Source organism: Rhinopithecus roxellana, chromosome 12, assembly GCF_007565055.1.
Source record: "Rhinopithecus roxellana isolate Shanxi Qingling chromosome 12, ASM756505v1, whole genome shotgun sequence".
Lineage (NCBI taxonomy): Eukaryota > Metazoa > Chordata > Mammalia > Primates > Cercopithecidae > Rhinopithecus > Rhinopithecus roxellana.
Genome location: NC_044560.1, coordinates 96,610,713 through 96,628,785, shown reverse-complemented (window position 1 = coordinate 96,628,785; position 18,073 = coordinate 96,610,713).

Below are 18,073 nucleotides of genomic sequence, written 5' to 3'. Positions count from 1 at the left end.
AAAGGTATATTGGGAGCACATTGAGGGCTATGGTGAAAAAGGAAATACCTCACATAATAACTAAAGAGAAGCTTCTGAGAAAATGCATTGCCATGTGTGAATGCAACTCACAGAAACGTTTCTCTTCAGTGATCAGTTTGTTAGCACAGTTTTCTGGAAATCTGCAATTCGATACTTCATAGCGCAATGAACATTACAATGGAAAGAAATATCGACAGATGAAAACTAGAAAGAAGCTTTCATAGAACCTTTTGGTGATGTGTGAATTCATCTCACAGAGTTACACTTATGTTTCGTGGAGCATCCATTATCACTGTCTTTGAGGAACCTGAGAATGATTTCCTTGGATCACCGAGGCCTAGGCAGATAAAGGAAATTTCATCGTTCAAACGTGAAAGAAGCTTTCTGAGAAACTCTTTCGATCTGCGAGTCATCTCACAGACTTAACTTAGACTTCATGAAGCAGTTGCTAACACTCTTTTCGTGGAAACTGCAAGTAATATTTGGGAGCCCAAGGGCCAATGGTGAAAAAAGCAAATATCCTCACATAATAACTATGGAGAAACTTTCTGAGAGATTGCTTTCTGATGTGTTACTTCATCACACAGAGTCCCACCCTTCCTTCTTGGAACCGTTTGCTAACACTGTTGTCGTGGAATGTGCAAAGGTATATTTGGGCGCACATTGAACTCTAGGTGAAAAAGGAAATACCCTCTCATAATAAATAAACAGAAGCTTTCTGAGAAACTGCATTGCCATGTGTGAATGCAACTCACAGAGTTACACGTTTCTCTTCAGTGATCAGTTTGTTAGCACAGTTTCTGGAAATCTGCAATTAGATACTTCATAGCGCAATGAACCTTACGGTGACAAAGGCAATATCCACAGATGAAAACTAGAAAGAAGCTTTCTTAGAAACTTCTTGGTGAAGTGTGAATTCATCTCACAGAGTTACACTTATGTTTCGTGGAGCAGTCCATTAACACTGTCTTTGAGGAACCTGAGAAGGGCTTCTTTGGATCACATTGAGGCCTACGCTGGTAAAGGAAATTTCATCCGTTCAAAACGTAAAAGAAGCTTTCTGAGAAACTTCTTTCTGATTTTTGAGGTCATCTCACAGACTTGTAACTTAGACTTCAGGAAGCAGTTTGCTAACACTCTTTTCGCGGAATCTGCAATGTGATATTTGGGAACCCTTAGGGTCCCATGCCGAGGAAGGAAATATCCTCACATAATCACTATGGAGAAACTTTCTGAGAGATTGCTTTCTGATGTGTTACTTCATCACACAGAATTCCACCCTTCCCTACTTGGAACAGTTTGCTACCACTGTTGTCGAGGATTCTGCAAAGGTATATTTTGGAGCACATTGAGGGCTATGGTGAAAAAGGAAATATCTTCACATAATAACTAAAGAGAAGCTTTCTGAGAAACTGCATTGCCATGTGTGAATGCAACTCACAGAGTTACACGTTTCTCTTCAGTGATCAGTTTGTTAGCACAGTTTTCTGGAAATCTGCAATTAGATATTTCATAGCGCAATGAACCTTACGGTGACAAAGGAAATATCCGCATATGAAAACCAGAAAGAAGCTTTCTTAGAAACTTCTTGGTGATGTATGAATTCATCTAACAGAGTTACACTTGTGTTACGTGGAGCAGTCCATTAACACTGTCTTTGAGGAATCTGAGAAGGGCTTCCTTGGATCGCCTTGAGGCCTACGCTGAAAAAGGAAATATCTTCCGTTCTAAACGTGAAAGAAGCTTTCTGAGAAACTTCTTTCTGATCTGTGAGTTCATCTCACAGACATATAGCTTAGACTTCAGGAAGCAGATTGCTAACACTCTTTTCGTGGAATCTGCAAAGTGATATTTTGGAGAACATAGGGACCCATGGTGAAAAAGGAAATATCCTCACATAATAACTACGGAGAAACGTTCTGAGAGATTGCTTTCTGATGTGTTACTTCATCACACAGAGTTCCACCCTTCCCTTCTTGGAACCGTTTGCTAACACTGTTGTCGTGGATTTTGCAAAGGTGTATTTGGGAGCACATTGAGGGCTATGGTGAAAAAGGAAATATCCTCACATAATAACTAAAGAGAAGCTTTCTGAGAAACTGCATTGCCATGTGTGAATGCAACTCACACAGTTACACGTTTCTCTTCAGTGTTCAGTTTGTTAGCACAGTTTTCTAGAAATCTGCAATTAGAAACTTCATAGCGCCATGAACCTTACGGTGACAAAGCAAATATCCACAGATGAAAACTGGAAAGGAGCTTTCTTAGAAACTTCTTGGTGATGTGTGAATTCATCTCACAGAGTTACACTTATGTTTGGTGGAGCAGTCCATTAACACTGTCTTTGAGGAACCTGAGATGGGTTTTCTTGGTTCGCACTGAGGCCTACGCTGATAAAGGTAATTTAATCCGTTCAAAACGTGAAAGAAGCTTTCTGAGAAACTTCTTTCTGATCTGTGAGTTCATCTCACAGACTTATAACTTAGACTTCAGGAAGCAGTTTGCTAACACTCTTTTCATGGAATATGCAAAGTGTTATTTGGGAGCCCATAGGGGCCCATGGTGAAAAAGGAAATATCCTCACATAATAACTATGGAGAAACTTTCTGAGAGATTGCTTTCTGATGTGTTACTTCATCACACAGAGTTCCACCCTTCCCTTCTGGAACCATTGGCTAACACTGTTGTCGTGGATTCTGCAAAGGTACATTTCGGAGCACAGTGAGGGCTATGGTGAAAAAGGAAAGAGCCTCACATAATAACTAAAGAGAAAATTTCTGAGAAACTGCATTGCCATGTGTGAATGCAACTCACATAGTTACACGTTTCTCTTCAGTGATCAGTTTGTTCCACAGTTTTCTGGAAATCTGCAATTAGATACTTCATAGCGTAATGAACATTACAGTGACAAAGGATATAAACTCAGATGAAAACTAGAAAGAAGCTTTCTTAGAAAATTGTTGGTGATGTGTGAATTCATATCACAGAATTACACTTTTGTTTCGTGGAGCAGTCCATTAACACTGTCTTTGAGGAACCTGAGAAGGGCTTCTTTGGATCACATTGAGGCCTACGCTGATAAAGGAAATTTCATCCGTTCAAAACGTGAAAGAAGCTTTCTGAGAAACTTCTTTCTGATCTGTGTTCATCTCACAGACTTATAACTTAGACTTCAGGAAGAAGTTTGCTAACACTCTTTTCGTGGAATCTGCAAAGTGATATTTGGGAGCCCATAGGAGCCCATGGTAAAAAAGGAAATATCCTCACATAATAACTACAGAGAAATGTTCTGAGAGATTGCTTTCTGATGTGTTACTTCATCGCACAGAGTTCCACCCTTTCCTTCTTGGAACCGTTTGCTAATACTGTTGTCGTGGATTCTGCAAAGGTATATTTGGGAGCACATTGAGGGCTATGGTGAAGAAGGAAATATCCTCACATAATAACTAAAGAGAAGGTTTCTGAGAAACTGCATTGCATGTGTGAATGCAACTCACAGAGTTACACGTTTCTCTTCATTGATCAGTTTGTTAGCACAGTTTTCTGGAAATCTGCACTTAGATACTTCATAGTGCAATGAACCTTACGGTGACAAAGGAAATATCCACAGATGAAAACCAGAAAGAAGCATTCTTAGAAACTTCTTGGTGATGTGTGAATTCATCTCACAGAGTTACACTTATATTTCATGGAGCAGTCCATTAACACTGTCTTTGAGGAACCTGAGAAGGACTTCCTTGGATCGCATTGATGCCTACGCTGATATAGTGAATTTCATCCGTTCAAAACGAGAAAGAAGCTTTCTGAGAAACTTCTTTCTGATCTGCGTGTTCATCTCACAGAATTATAACTTAGACTTCAGGAAGCAGTTTGCTAACACTCTTTTCGTGGAATCTGCAAAGTGATATTTGGGAGCCCATAGGGTCCCATGGTGAAAAGGAAATATCCTCACATAATAACTACGGAGAAAGTTTCTGAGAAATTGCTTTCTGATGTGTTACATCATCACACAGAGTTCCACCTTTCCCTTCTTGGAACAGTTTGCTAACACTGTTGTCGTGGATTCTGCAAAGGTATATTTGGGAGCACATTGAGAGCTATGGTGAAAATGGAAATATCCTCACATAATAACTAAAGAGAACCTTTCTGAGAAACTGCATTGCCATGTGTGAATGCAACTCACAGACTTACACGGTTCTCTTCAGTGATCAGTTTGTTAGCACAGTTTTCTGGAGATCTGCAAATAGATACTTCATAGCTCAATGAACATTACAGTGACAAAGGATATATCCACAGATGAAAACTAGAATGAAGATTCTTAGAACCTTTTTAGTGATGTGTGAATTCATCTCAAAGAGTTACACTTATGTTTCGTGGAGCAGTCCATTAACACTGTCTTTTAGGAACCTGAGAAGGGCTTCCTTGGATCGCATTGAGGCCTACGCTGATAAAGGAAATTTCATCCGTTCAAAACGTGAAAGAAGCTTTCTGAGAAACTTCTTTCTGATCTGTGTGTTCATTTCACAAACTTATAACTGAGACTTCTGGAAGCAGTTTGCTAACACTCTTTTTGTGGAATCTGGAAAGTGATATTTGGGAGCCCATAAGGGCCCGTGGTGAAAAAGGAAATATCCTCACATAATAACTATGGAGAAACTTTCTGAGAGATTGCTTTCTGATGTGTTACTTCATCACACAGAGTTCCACCCTTCCCTTCTTGGAACCGTTGGGTAACACTGTTGTCGTGGATTCTGCAAAGGTATATTTCGGAGCACATTGAGGGCTATGGTGAAAAAGGAAATAGCCTCACATAATAACTAAAGAGAAGCTTTCTGAGAAACTGCATTGCCATGTGTGAATGCAACTCACAGAGTTACCTGTTTCTCTTCAGTGATCAGTTTGTTAGCACAGTTTTCTGGAAATCTGCAATTAGATACTTCAAAGCGCAATGAACCTTACCGTCACAAAGGAAATATCCAGAGTTGAAAGCCAGAAAGAAGCTTTCTTAGAAACTTCTTAGTGATGTGTGAATTCATCTCACAGAGTTACACTTATGTTTCCTGGAGCAGTCCAATAACACTGTCTTTGAGGAACCTGAGAGGGCATCTTTGGATCACATTCATTCCGACGCTGATAAAGGAAATTTCAACAGTTCAAAACGTGAAAGAAGCTTTCTGAGAAACTTCTTTCTGATCTGTGTGTTCATCTCACAGACTTATAACTTAGTCTTCAGGAAGCAGTTTGCTAACACTCTTTTCGTGGAATCTGGAGAGTGATATTTGGGAGCCCATAGGGGCCCATGGTTAAAAAGGAAATATCCTCACATTATAACTATGGAGAAACTTTCTGAGAGATTGCTTTCTAATGTGTTACTTCATCACGCAGAGTTCCACCCTTCCCTTCTTGGAACCGTTTGCTAACACTGTTGTCGTGGATTCTGCAAAGGTATATTTGGGAGCACATTGAGTGCTATGGTGAAAAAGGAAATATCCTCACATAATAACTAAAGAGAAGTATTCTGAGATACTGCATTGCCATGTGTGAATGCAACTCACAGAGTTACACGTTTCTCTTCAGTGATCAGTTAGTTAGCACAGTTTTCTGGAAATGTGCAATTACATACTTCATAGCACAATGAACCTTATGGTGACAAAGGAAATATCCACAGATGAAAACTAGAAAGCAGCTTTCTTAGAAACTTCTTGCTGATGTGTGAATTCATCTCACAGAGTTGCACTTATGTTTCGTGAAGCAGTCCATTAACACTGTCTTTGAGGAACCTGAGAAGGGCTTATTTGGATCACATTGAGGCCTACGCTGATAAAGGAAATTTCATCCTTTCAAAACGTGAAAGACGTTTCTGAGAAACTGCTTTCTGATCTGTGTGTTCATCTCACAGACTTATAACTTAGATGTCAGCAAGCAGTTTGCTAACACTCTTTTCGTGGAATCTGCAAAGTGATATTTGGGAATTCATAGGGGATCATTGTGAAAAAGTAAATATCCTCACATAATAATTACGGAGAAACTTTCTGAGAGATTGCTTTCTGATGTGTGACTTCATCACACAGAATTCCACCCTTCCCTTCTTGGAACCGTTTGCTAACAGTGTTGTCGTGGATTCTGCAAAGGTATATTTGGGAGCACATTGAGGGCTATGGTGAAAAAGGAAATATCCTCACATAATAACTAAAGAGAAGCTTTCTGAGAAACTGCATTGCCATGTGTGAATGCAACTCACAGAGTTACACGTTTCTCTTCAGTGATCAGTTTGTTAGCACAGTTTTCTGGAAATCTACAATTAGATACTTCATAGCGCAATGAACCTTACGGTGACAAAGGAAATATCGACAGATGAAAACTTGGAAGAAGCTTTCTTAGAAACTTCTTGGTGATGTGTGAATTCATCTTACAGAGTTACACTTATGTTTCGTGGAGCAGTCCATTCACACTGTCTTTGAGCAACCTGAGTAGGGCTTCTTAGGATCACTTTCATTCCCACGTTGATAAAGGAAATTTCATCCGTTCAAAACGTGAAAGAAGCTTTCAGAGAATCTTTTTTCTGATCGGTGAGTTCATCTCACAGACTTATAACTTAGACTTCAGGAAGCAGTTTGCTAACACTGTTTTCGTGGAATCTTTAAAGTGATATTTGGGAGGCCATAGGGGCCCATGGTTAAAAGGAAATATCCTCACATTATAACTATGGAGAAACTTTCTGAGAGATTGCTTTCTAATGTGTTACTTCATCACACAGAGTTCCACCCTTCCCCTCTTGGAACCGTTTGCTAACACTGTTGTCGTGGATTCTGGAAAGGTGTATTTGGGAGCATATTGAGTGCTATGGTGAAAAAGGAAATATCCTCACATAATAACTAAAGAGAAGTATTCTGAGATACTGCATTGCAATGTGTGAATGCAACTCACAGAGTTACACGTTTCTCTTCAGTGATCATTTAGTTAGCACAGTTTTCTGGAAATGTGCAATTAAATACTTCATAGCACAATGAACCTTACGGTGACAAAGGAAATATCCACAGATGAAAACTAGAAAGCAGCTTTCTTAGAAACTTCTTGCTGATGTGTGAATTCATCTCACAAGTTACACTTATGTTTCGTGGAGCAGTCCATTAACACTGTCTTTGAGGAACCTGAGAAGGGCTTATTTGGATCTCATTGAGGCCTACGCTGATAAAGGAAATTTCGTCCTTTCAAAACGTGAAAGAAGTTTCTGAGAAACTGCTTTCTAATCTGTGTGTTCATCTCACAGACTTATAACTTAGACGTCAGTAAGCAGTTTGCTAACACTCTTTTCGTGGAATCTGCAAAATGATATTTGGGAACTCATAGGGGAACATGGTGAAAAAGTAAATATCCTCACATAATAACTATGGAGAAACTATCTGAGAGATTGTTTTCTGATGTGTTACTTCATCAAACAGAGTTCCACCCTTCCCTTCTTGGAACCGTTTGCTAACACTGTTGTCGTGGATTCTGCAAAGGTATATTTGGGAGCACCTGGTGGGCTATGGTGAAAAAGGAAATGTCCTCACATAATAACTAAAGATAAGCGATCTGAGAAACTCCATTGCCATGTGTGAATGCAACTCACAGAGTTACACGTTTCTATTCAGTGATCAATTTGTTAGCACAGTTTTCTGGAAATCTGGAATTAGATACTTCATAGCGCCATGAACCTTGCGGTGACAAAGGAAATATCCACAGATGAAACCTAGAAAGAAGCTTTCCTAGAAACTTCTTGGTGATGTATGAATTCATCTCACAGAGTTACACTTATGTTTCGTGGAGCAGTCCATTAACACTATCTTTGAGGAACCTGAGAAGGGCTTGTTTGGATCACATTCATTCCTACGCTGATAAAGGAAATTTCATCCGTTCAAAACGTGAAAGAAGCTTTCTGAGAAACTTCTTTCTCATCTGTGAGTTCATCTCACAGACTTATAATTTACACTTCCTGAAGCAGTTTGCTAACACACTTTTCGTGGAATCTGCAATGTGATATTTGGGAGCCCATAGTGGCCCATGGTGAAAAAGGAAATATCTTCACATAATAACTATGGAAAAACTTTCTGAGAGATTGCTTTCTGATGTGTTACTTCATCACACAGAGTTCCACCCTTCCCAGCTTGAAAAAGTTTGCTAACACTGTTGTCGTGGATTCTGCAAAGGTATATTTGGGAGCACATTGAGGGCTATGGTGAAAAAGGAAATATCCTCACATAATAACTAAAGAGAACCTTTTTGAGAAACTGCATTGCCATGGGTGAATGCAACTCACAGAGTTACACGTTTCTCTTCAGTGATCAGTTTGTTAGCACAGTTTTCAGGAAATCTGCAATTAGATACTTCTCAGCGCAATGTACCTTACGGTGACAAAGGAAATATCCACAGATGAAAACCAGAAAAAAGCTTTCTTCGAAACTTCTTGGTGATGTGTGAATTCATCTCCAGCGTTACACTTATGTTAAGTGGAGCAGTCCATTAACACTGTCTTTGAGGAATCTGAGAAGGCCTTCCTTGGATCGCATTGAGGCCTACACTGATAAAGGAAATATCGTCCGTTCAAAACGTGTAAGAAGCTTTCTGAGAAACTTCTGTCTGATCTGTGAGTTCATCTCACAGACTTATAACGTAGACTTCAGGAAGCAGTTTGCTAGCACTCTTTTTGTGGAATCTGCAAAGTGATATTAGGGAGCCCCCAGGGTCCCATGGTGAAAAAGGAAATATCCTCACACAATAACTATGGAGAAACTTTCCCAGAGATTGCTTTCTGATGTGTTACTTCATCACACAGAGTTCCACCCTTCCATTCTTGGAACCGTTTGCTAACACTGTTGTCGTGGATTCTGCAAAGGTATATTTCGGAGCACATTGAGTGCTATGGTGAAAAAGGAAATATCCTCACATAATAACTAAAGAGAAGCTTTCTGAGAAACTGCATTGCGATGTGTGAAAGCATCTCACAGAGTTACACGTTTCTCTTCAGTGATCAGTTTGTTAGCACATTTTCTGGAAATCTGCAATTAGATACTTCATAGCGCAATGAACATAACAATGACAAAGGAAATATCCACAGATGAAAACTCGAAAGAAGCCTTCTAAGAACCTTTTTGGTGATATGTGAATTCATCTCACAGAGTTACACTTATGTTTCTTGGAGCACTCCATTAACACTGTCGTTGAGGAACGTGAGAAGGGCTTCCTTGGATCACATTGAGGCCTGCGCTGATAAAGGAAATTTCATCGGTGCAAAACGTGAAAGAAGCTTTCTGAGAAACTTCTTTCTGATCGGTGTGTTCATCTCACAGGCTTGTAATTTAGACTTCAGGAAGCAGTTTGCTAACACTCTTTTCGTGGGATCTGGAAAGTGATATTTGGTAGCCCATAGGGGCCCATGTTGAAAAAGGAAATATCTTCACATAATAAATACAGAGAAACTTTCTGAGAGATTGCTTTCTGATGTGTGACTTCATCACACAGAGTTCCACCCTTCCCTTCTTGGAACCGTTTGCTAACACTGTTGTCGTGGATTCTGCAAAGGTATATTTGGGAGCACATTGTGGGCTATGGTGAAAAAGGAAATATCCTCACATAATAACTAAAGAGAAGCTTTCTGAGAAACTGCATTGCCATGTGTGAATGCAACTCACAGAGTTACACGTTTCTCTTCAGTGATCAGTTTGTTAGCACAGTTTTCTGGAAATCTGGAATTAGATACTTCATAGCGCAATGAACCTTACGGTGACAAAGGACATATCCACAGATGAAAACTAGACAGAAGCTTTCTTAGAAACTTCTTGGTGATGTATGAATTCATCTCACAGAGTTACACTTATGTTTCGTGGAGCAGTCCATTAACACTGTCTTTGAGGAACCTGAGAAGGGCTTGTTTGGATCACATTCATTCCTACGCTGATAAAGGAAATTTCATCCGTTGAAAATATGAAAGAACCTTTCTGAGAACCTTCTTTCTGATCTGTGATTTCATCTCACAGACTTATAACTTAGACTTCCGGAAACAGTTTGCTAACAAGCTTTTCCTGGAATCTGGGAAGTGATATTTGGGAGCCCATAGTTGCAAATGGTGAAAAAGAAAATGTCATCACATAATAACTACAAAGAACCTCTCTGAGAGATTGCTTTCTGATGAGTTACTTCATCACACAGAGTTCCACGATTCCCTTCTTGGAACCGTTTGCTAACACTGTTGTCGTGGATTCTGCAAAGGTATATTTGGGAGCACATTGAGGGCTATGGTGAAAAAGGAAATATCCTCACATAATAACTAAAGAGAACCTTTTTGAGAAACTGCATTGCCATGGGTGAATGCAACTCACAGAGTTACACGTTTCTCTTCAGTGATCAGTTTGTTAGCACAGTTTTCAGGAAATCTGCAATTAGATACTTCACAGCGCAATGAACCTTACGGTGACAAAGGAAATATCCACAGAGGAAAACTAGAAAGAATCCTTCTTAGAAACTTCTTGGTGATGTGTGAATTCATCTCAGAGAGTTACACTTAAGTTTCCTGGAGCAGTCCATTAACACTGTCTTTGAGGAACCTGAGAAGGGCTTCGTTGAATCACATTGAGGCCTACGCTGGTAAAGGAAATTTCATCCATTCCAAACGTGAAAGAAAATTTCTGAGAATCTTCTTTGTGATCTGTGAGTTCATCTCACAGACTTATTACTTAGACTTCAGGAAGCAGTTTGCTAACACTCTTTTCGTGGAATCCTGAAAGTGATATTTGGGAGCCAATAGGGGCCCATGGTTAAAAAGGAAATATCCTCACATTATAACAATGAGAAACTTTCTGAGAGATTGCTTTCTAATGTGTTACTTCATCACAGAGAGTTCCACCCTTCCCTTCTTGAAATCGTTTGCTAACACTGTTGTCGTGGATTCTGCAAAGGTATATTTGGGGGCACATTGAGTGCTATGGTGAAAAAGGAAATATCCTCACATAATAACTAAAGAGAAGTATTCTGAGATACTGCATTGCAATGTGTGAATGCAACTCACAGAGTTACACGTTTCTCTTCAGTGATCAGTTAGTTAGCACAGTTTTCTTGAAATCTGCAATTAGATAATTCAAAGCGCAATGAACCTTAAGGCGACCAAGGATATAGCCACAGATGAAAACTAGAAAGAAGCTTTCCTAGAAACTTCTTGGTGATGTGTGAATTCATCTCACAGAGTTACCCTTATGTGTCGTGGAGCAGTCCATTAACACTGTCTTTGAGGAACCTAAGAAGGGCTTCCTTGGATCGCATTGAGGCCTACGCTGAGAAAGGACATTTCATCCGTTCAAAACGTGAAAGAAGCTTTCTGAGAAACTTCTTTCTGATTTGTGAGTTCATCTCACCGACTTATAACTTAGACTTCAGGAAGCAGTTTGCTAACACTCTTTTCGTGGAATCTGCAAGGTGATATTTGGGAGCCCATAGGGTCCCATGGTGAAAAAGGAAATATTCTCACATAATAACTATGGAGAAACTTTCTGAGAAATTGCTTTCTGATGTTTTACTTCATCAAACGGAGTTTCAACCTTCCCTTCTTGGAACCGTTTGCTAACACTGTTGTCGTGGATTCTGCAAAGGTATATTTGGGAGCACATTGAGGGCTATGGTGAAAAAGGAAATGTCCTCACATAATAACTAAAGATAAGGGATCTGAGAAACTCCATTGCCATGTGTGAATGCAACTCACAGAGTTACACGTTTCTCTTCAGTGATCAGTTTGTTAGCCCAGTTTTCTGGAAATCTGCAATTAGATACTTCATAGCGCAAAGTACATTACAATGCCAAAGGAAATATCCACAGATGAAAACTAGAAAGAAGCTTTCTTAGAACCTTTTTGTGATGTGTGAATTCATCTCACAGAGTTACACTTATGCTTCATGGAGCAGTCCATTAACACTGTCTTTGAGGAACCTGAGAAGGGCTTCCTTGGATCGCATTGAGGCCTACGCTGAGAAAGGAAATTTCATCCGTTCACAACGTGAAAGAAACTTTCTGAGAAACTTCTTTCTGATCGGTGAGTTCATCTCACTGACTTTTAACTTAGACTTCAGGAAACAGTTTGCTAAAAATATTTTCATGGAATCTGCAAATTGAAATTTGGGAGACCATAGGGGCCCATGGTGAAAAAGGAAATATCCTCACATAATAACTACGGAGAAACTTTCTGAGAGATTGCTTTCTGATGTGTTACTTCATCACACAGAGTTCCACCCTTCCCTTCTTGGAACCATTTGCTAACACTGTTGTCGTGGATTCTGCAAAGGTATATTTGGGAGCACATTGAGGGCTATGACGAAAAAGGAAATATCCTCACATAATAACTAAAGAGAAGCTTTCTGAGAAACTGCATTGCCATATGTGAATGCAACTCACAGAGTTACACGTTTCTCTTCCATGATCAGTTTGTTAGCACAGTTTTCTGGAAATCTGCAATTAGATACTTCATAGGGCAATGAACCTTACGGTGACAAAGGAAATATCCACAGATGAAAACTAGAAAGAAGCTTTCTTAGAACCTTTTTGGTGGTGTGTGAATTCATCTCACAGAGATAAACTTATGTTTCGTGGAGCAGTCCATTAACACTGTCTTTGAGGAACCTGAGAAGGGCTTCCTTGGATCGCATTGATTCCGACGCTGATAAAGGAAATTTCCTCCGTTCAAAACGTGAAAGAAGCTTTCTGAGAAACTTCTTTCTGTTCTGTGTGTTCATCTCACAGACTTATAACTTAGACTTCAGGAAGCAGTGTGCTAACACTATTTTCGTGGAATCTGCAAAGTGATATTTGGGAGCCCATAGGGGCCCATGGTGAAAAAGGAAATATCCTCATATAATAACTACAGAGAAACTTTCTGAGAAATTGCTTTCTCATGTGTTACTTCATCACACAGAGTTCCACACTTCCCTTTTTGGAACCGTTTGCTAACACTGTTGTCGTGGATTCTGCAAAGGTATATTTGGGAGCACATAGAGGGCTATAGTGAAAATGGAAATATCCTCACATAATAACTAAAGAGAAGCTTTCTGAGAAACTGCATTACCATGTGTGAATGCAACTCACAGAGTTACACGTTTCTCTTCAGTGATCAGTTTGTTAGGACAGTTTTCCGGAAATCTGCAATTAGATACTTCATAGCGCAATGAACCTTACGGTGACAAAGGAAATATCCACAGATGAAAACTGCAAAGAAGCTTTAGTAAAAACTTCTTGGTGATGTGTGAACTCATCTCACAGAGTTACACTTATGTTTTGTAGAGCAGAGCATTAACACTGTCTTTGAGGAACCTGAGAAAGGCTTCCTTGGATCGCATTGAGGCCTAGGCTGATAAAGGAAATTTCATCCGTTCAAAACGTGAAAGATGCCTTCTGAGAAACTTCTTTCTGATCTGTGAGTTCATCTCACAGACTTATAACTTAGACTTCAGGAAGCAGTTTGCTAACACACTTTTCGTGGAATCTGGAAAGTGATATTTGGGTGACCATACGGTTCCATGTTGAAAAAGGAAATATCCTCACATAATAACTATGGAGAAACTTTCCGAGAGATTGCTTTCTGATGTGTTACTTCATCACACAGAGTTCCACCCTTCCCGTCTTGGAACAGTTTGCTAACACTGTTGTCGTGGATTCTGCAAAGGTGTATTTGGGAGCACATTGAGGGCTATGGTGGAAAAGGAAATATCCTCACATAATAACTAAAGAAAAGCTTTCTGAGAACCCGCATTGACATGTATGAATGCAACTCACAGAGTTACACGTTTCTCTTCAGTGATCAGTTTGTTAACACAGTTTTCTGGAAATCTGCAATTAGATACTTCATAGCGCAATGAACCTTACGGTGACAAAGGAAATATCCACAGAGGAAAACCAGAAAGAAGCTTTCTTAGAAACTTCTTGGTGATGTATGAATTCATCTCACAGAGTTACACTTATGTTTCGTGGAGCAGTCCATTAACACTGTCTTTGAGGAACCTGAGAAGGGCTTCCGTAATCGCATTGAGGCCTACGCTGATAAAGGACATTTAATCCGTTCAAAACTTGAAAGAAGCTTTCTGAGAAACTTCTTTCTGATCTGTGATTTCATCTCACAGACTTATAACTTAGACTTCAGGAAGCAGTTTGCGAACACTCTTTTCGTGGAATCTGCAAAGTGATATTTGGGAGACCATAGGGGCCCATGGTGAAAAAGGAAATATCGTCACATAATAACTATGGAGAAACTTTCTGAGAGATTGCTTTCTGATGTGTTACTTCATCACACAGAGTTCCACCCTTCCCAGCTTGGAAAAGTTTGCTAACACTGTTGTCGTGGATTCTGCACAGGTATATTTGGGAGCACATTGAGGGCTATGGTGAAAAAGGAAATATCCTCACATAATAACTATAGAGAAGATTTGTGAGAAACTGCATTGCCATGTGTGAATTCAACTCACAGAGTTACACGTTTCTCTTCAGTGATCAGTTTGTTAGCACAGTTTTCTGGAAATCTGCAATTAGATACTTCATAGCGCCATGAACCTTACGGTGACAAAGGAAATATCCACAAATGAAAACCAGAAAGAAGCTTTCTTAGAAACTTCTTGGTGATGTGTGAATTCATCTCACAGAGTTACACTTATGTTTCGTGGAGCAGTCTATTTACACTGTCTTTGAGTAAAATGAAAAGGGCTTCCTTTGATCGCATTGAGTCCTACGCTGATAAAGGAAATTTCATCCGTTCAAAACATGAAAGAAGCTTTCATAGAAACTTCTTTCTTATCTGTGAGTTCATCTCACAGACTTATACCTTAGACTTCAGGAAGCAGTTTGCTAACACTCTTTTCGTGGAATCTGCAAAGTGATATTTGGGAGCCCATAGGGTCCCGTGGTGAAAAAGGAAATATCCTCACATAATAACTACGGAGAAACTTTCTGAGAGATTGCTTTCTGATGTGTTACTTCATCACACAGAGTTCCACCCTTCCCTTCTTGGAACAGTTTGCTAACACTATTGTCGTGGATTCTGCAAAGGTGTATTTGTGAGCACATTGAGGGCTATGGCGAAAAAGGAAATACCCTCACAAAATGAGTAAAGAGAAGCTTTCTGAGAAACTGCATTGCCATGTGTGAATGAAAATCACAGAGTTACATGTTTCTCTTCAGTGATCAGTTTGTTAGACAGTTTTCTGGAAATCTGCAATTAGGTACTTCATAACGCTATGAACCTTACGGTGACAAAGGATATATCCACAGATGAAAACCAGAAAGAAGCTTTCTTAGAAAATTCTTGGTGATGTGTGAATTCATCTCACAGAGTTCACTTATGTTTCCTGGAGCAGTCCATTAACACTGTCTTTGAGGAACCTGAGAAGGGTTTCTTTGGATCACATTGAGGCCTACCCTGATAAAGGACATTTCATCCGTTCAAAACGTGAAAGAAGCTTTCTGAGAATCTTCTTTCTGGTCTGTGTGTTCATCTCACCAACTTATAACTTAGACTTCAGGAAGCAGTTTGCTAACACTCTTTTAGTGGAATCTGGATGGTGATATTTGGGAGCCCATAGGGGCCCATGGTGAAAAAGGAAATATCCTCACCTAATAACTACAGAGAAACTTTCTGAGAGATTGCTTTCTGATGTGTTACTTCATCACACAGAGTTCCACCCTTCCCTTCTTGCAACCGTTTGCTAACACTGTTTTCGTGTATTCTGTAAAGGTATAATTGGGAGGACATTGAGGGCTATGGTGAAAAAGAAAATATCCTCACATAATAACTAAAGAGAAGCTTTTTGAGAAACTGGATTGCCGTGTGTGAATGCAACTCAAAGAGTTACACGTTTCTCCTCAGTGATCAGTTTGTTAGCACAGTTTTCTGAAAATTTGCAATTAGATACTTCATAGCACCATGAACCTTATGGTGACAAAGGAAATATCCACAGAGGAAAACTAGAAAGAAGCCTTATTGGAAACTTCTTGGTGATGTGTGAATTCATCTCAGAGAGTTACACTTAAGTTTCCTGGAGAAGTCCATTAACACTGTCTTTGAGGAACCTGAGAAGGGCTTCCTTGGATCGCATTGATTCCGACGCTGATAAAGGAAATTTCCTCCGTTCAAAACGTGAAAGAAGCTTTCTGAGAAACTTCTTTCTGTTCTGTGTGTTCATCTCACAGACTTATAACTTAGACTTCAGGAAGCAGTTTGCTAACACTATTTTCGTGGAATCTGCAAAGTGATATTTGGGAGCCCATAGGGGCCCATGGTGAAAAAGGAAATATCCTCACATAATAACTACAGAGAAACTTTCTGAGAGATTGCTTTCTGATGTGTCACTTCATCACACATAGTTCCACCCTTCCCTTTTTGGAACCGTTTGCTAACACTGTTGTCGTGGATTCTGCAAAGGTATATTTGGGAGCACATAGAGGGCTATAGTGAAAAAGGAAATATCCTCACATAATAACTAAAGAGAAGCTTTCTGAGAAGCTGCATTACCATGTGTGAATGCAACTCACAGAGTTACACGTTTCTCTTCAGTGATCAGTTTGTTAGGACAGTTTTCCGGAAATCTGCAATTAGATACTTCATAGCGCAATGAACCTTACGGTGACAAAGGAAATATCCACAGATGAAAACTGCAAAGAAGCTTTAGTAAAAACTTCTTGGTGATGTGTGAACTCATCTCACAGAGTTACACTTATGTTTTGTAGAGCAGAGCATTAACACTGTCTTTGAGGAACCTGAGAAAGGCTTCCTTGGATCGCATTGAGGCCTAGGCTGATAAAGGAAATTTCATCCGTTCAAAACGTGAAAGATGCCTTCTGAGAAACTTCTTTCTGATCTGTGAGTTCATCTCAAAGACTTATAACTTAGACTTCAGGAAGCAGTTTGCTAACACACTTTTCGTGGAATCTGGAAAGTGATGTTTGGGTGACCATACGGTTCCATGTTGAAAAAGGAAATATCCTCACATAATAACTATGGAGAAACTTTCCGAGAGATTGCTTTCTGATGTGTTACTTCATCACACAGAGTTCCACCCTTCCCTTCTTGGAACAGTTTGCTAACACTGTTGTCGTGGATTCTGCAAAGGTGTATTTGGGAGCACATTGAGGGCTATGGTAGAAAAGGAAATATCCTCACATAATAACTAAAGAAAAGCTTTCTGAGAAGCCGCATTGACATGTATGAATGCAACTCACAGAGTTACACGTTTCTCTTCAGTGATCAGTTTGTTAGCACAGTTTTCTGGAAATCTGCAATTAGATACTTCATAGCGCAATGAACCTTACGGTGACAAAGGAAATATCCACAGAGGAAAACCAGAAAGAAGCTTTCTTAGAAACTTCTTTTTTTTTTTTTTTTTTTTTTTTTTGGGGTTAAATTTTTTTTTTTTTTTTTTTTTAACCTTTTTTTTTTTTATTATACTTTAAGTTCTAGGGTACATGTGCATAACGTGCAGGTTTGTTACATATGTATACTTATGCCATGTTGGGGTGCTGCACCCATCAACTCGTCAGCACCCATCAATTCATCATTTATATCATGTATAACTCCCCAATGCAATCCCTCCCTCCTCCCCCCTCCCCCCTCCCCATGATAGACCCCAGTGTGTGATGTTCCCCTTCCCGAGTCCAAGTGATCTCATTGTTCAGTTCCCACCTATGAGTGAGAACATGCGGTGTTTGGTTTTCTCTTCTTGTGATAGTTTGCTAAGAATGATGGTTTCCAGCTGCATCCATGTCCCTACAAAGGACGCAAACTCATCCTTTTTTATGGCTGCATAGTATTCCATGGTGTATATGTGCCACATTTTCTTAATCCAGTCTGTCACAGATGGACATTTGGGTTGATTCCAAGTCTTTGCTATTGTGAATAGTGCCGCAATAAACATACGTGTACATGTGTCTTTGTAGTAGACTAATTTATAATCCTTTGGGTATATACCCAGTAGTGGGATGGCTGGGTCATATGGTACATCTAGTTCTAGATCCTTGAGGAATTGCCATACTGTTTTCCATAATGGTTGAA